General features: G+C 40.5%; 1 protein-coding gene across 1 annotated transcript in view; it reads right to left on the bottom strand.

Annotated features, from left to right (window-relative positions):
- The window catches only part of Usp34 (ubiquitin specific peptidase 34), a 180481-nt gene that overhangs the window by 167203 nt on the left and 10380 nt on the right, over positions 1–2898 (bottom strand). The window lies entirely within an intron of this gene.

Below are 2898 nucleotides of genomic sequence, written 5' to 3'. Positions count from 1 at the left end.
AGACCTCATTACAGATGGTTGTGAGCCACCATGTGGTTGCTGGGAATTGAACTCAGGACCTCTGGAAGAGCAGTCGGTGCTCTTAACCTCTGAGCCATCTCTCCAGCCCCTTAACTCAAAATTTAAATTCTAGCATCACACTAACTAGAAGACATCAGGTTTTAGGTTTAGTGATAATCAACCTCTAATTCTTCACTAGATTAGAAGTTATTATCTCACTTAAGATAGAATTTGTATTGCTATTTAGGGGAACTCACCTTGAAAGGAAAGATGGAAACAAAATACCATTAAAATAAAACATGTCGGGTGGTGTTGGCACTGAGGAGGTAATGGCAGGTGGATCTCTCTGTGAGTTTGAGGCCAGCCTGGTCTAAAGATTGAGTTACAGGACAACAAAGACTACAAGAAGAAACCCTTTCTCGAAAAACAAAAGAATGAAAATAAAATAAAAATAAAACAACATTCTGTTGGCCACATTAAACCACTTTACCAAGTAATGATGAGTAGCATCTCATTATCTTCTTACTTTGAATGCACTCCAAAGGCCCTACTGTCATCACTGCCCAATGGTACAAGCCGGCAATCTCAATACTTGGGTGGCTGAGATAAGAGGATCTTGAGTTCAAGGACACATTGCTATGTAACAAGAAAACTGCCTCTTGGAGTGGGGATGTAGGGAGGTCAGCATGGAGAGACAGCTCAGTGGTTAATAGCACAGAAGATAGGAGTTTAATTATAAGCATGCATATGATGGCCCACAACCATTTTTAATTCCATTTCCATGGGGTCCAATATCCTCTTCTGGCCTCTGTGAGCACAAGCTTGTACATGATGCCCAGATGCCTGCAGGTAAAATATCTGTACTTAAAACAAAGTAATAATAAAATAAATTGGGGGGAGGGAGTAGGCTGTAGCGTTGACTCAGCATTGAAGAGTAGTTATTGCCCTTGCAGAGGACCTGGGTTTGATTTCTAACACTCTTATGATGGCTCACAACCATCTGTAACTCTATTTCTAGAAGTTCTGACACTCTTCTGACCTCTGCAGGCACCAGGCACACATGCATTGCCCATATATTCAAAAAAAACATTCATACACATAAATTTTATTTATTTATTTTTTTTTTTTCTTTTTCGAGACAGGGTTTCTCTGTGGCTTTGGAGCCTGTCCTGGAACTAGCTCTGTAGACCAGGCTGCTTCCGATCTTCACAGAGATCCACCCACCTCTGCCTCCCGAGTGCTGGGATTAAAGGCGTGCGCCACCATCGCCCGGCCACATAAAATTTTTTTAAAGAAAATAAAGATCAGGGGGCTATTTAAGTTACAGTATGACCAAATAATGGAAAACTATATTAAGACTATAAAAGGTGTAATTTAATTGGATACTTAATATGGAAAAGGTGCTGGTATCTTTTTCTCTTTTGTCAACAGTCTTACTATGTAGTCCAGGGTAGCCCTTAGATTCCCTAGTTATCTATTGCTGCCATCAGATCCAGCTTTAACCTGTGTCTTAGAAACATAATTAAGAGCCAGGTAACACAGTAAATTTTAGGCTAGTTTGTCTTACATAAGTCCCTGTCTTAAAAATTAGGTAGGTAGATAGACAGATAGATAAAGAGAAATAATTCGGCAGATAAGAACATTTATGTACAAGCATGAGGATCTAAATTGAAATACCCACAGGCAAAAAACAGGCATGGCCACAAAGGCCTCTAACCTCAGCATCTGGAGCAAAGAGGCAAATTTTGGGAGCCAAAACCTCATGCTTCAGGTTTGAGACAGACTTTGTCTCAAGCAAATAAAGCAGTAAAAAACAGAGGAAAACATCCAATTTCTTCCTTTGCCTTTTACACGTACACCGACATGTTAACCTCCCCCTCCCCCACAAAAACACTTGTTCAAGGGCATACGCATACTATAAATAAAAAAAATTACATAGGAGTTGTAGCTCGGTGGTAGAACACTTGCCTAGCATGTACATGACCTGGATTCAATCTACAGCACTGACAAAAGGAGAAAAAAGTAGTAATTTTAGAGGGCTAGAAGTGTGTTTAATGACAGAGTACTTCCTTATTATACACAAAGTCCTGTGTTCAGTCACCACAAAAAAAATGATATTAAGAGAGATAGGTATAGCTCAATGGTAGAACAGAGACTCTGAGTTAATCTCTGTCATCAAAAGAAAATAACATAAGACAACATACAAAATTTGCTTATTTAAACTAAGAAGCCTGAGGTGGCCAGGCTGGTGGCCAACACCTTTAATCCCAGTACTCAGGTGGCAAAGGCAGGAGATCTCTGTGAGTTCGAGGTCAGCCTGGTCTACAGAGTGAGTTCCAGGACAGCCAGTACTATTTCACAGAGAAACCTTGACTCGAAAAACCAAAAAAGAAAAGAAAGGAAAAAAAGGTAATAGGTTTTGAAGATATGATATAGAACACACATGGTGTAAAGTGAAAAAGAAATCAACAAAAAGCAAATTATGTACTAAAATGACATAATGAAATATTACTTTGTTAATAAAAAAAAATACAAGAGGACCAGAGAGGTGGCTCAATAGTTAAGAGCACTGGCTGCTGTCCCAGAGGACCTGGTTTGATTCCCGGCAAATACACGGCAGCTCACAACCATCTGTAATCCCAGTTCCAAAGGATTCCACGCCTTCTTGGGCACTGCACACATATTGCAAAGACATACATGCAGGCAAAATACACATTAAATAAAATTTAAGACAAGAAAAGCCACTGTCGGGCGGTGGTGGCGCACGCCTTTAATCCCAGCACTCGGGAGGCAGAGGCAGACGGATCTCTGGGAGTTCGAGGCCAGCCTGGTCTACAAGAGCTAGTTCCAGGACAGGCACCAAAGCTACAGAGAAACCCTGTCTCGAAAAACCAAAAA

This window comes from Microtus ochrogaster, unplaced genomic scaffold (assembly GCF_000317375.1).
Source record: "Microtus ochrogaster isolate Prairie Vole_2 unplaced genomic scaffold, MicOch1.0 UNK9, whole genome shotgun sequence".
Classification (NCBI taxonomy): Eukaryota; Metazoa; Chordata; class Mammalia; order Rodentia; family Cricetidae; genus Microtus; species Microtus ochrogaster.
The sequence above is the reverse complement of the archived record's forward strand: the minus strand, read 5'-3'. Positions and strand labels throughout refer to the sequence as shown.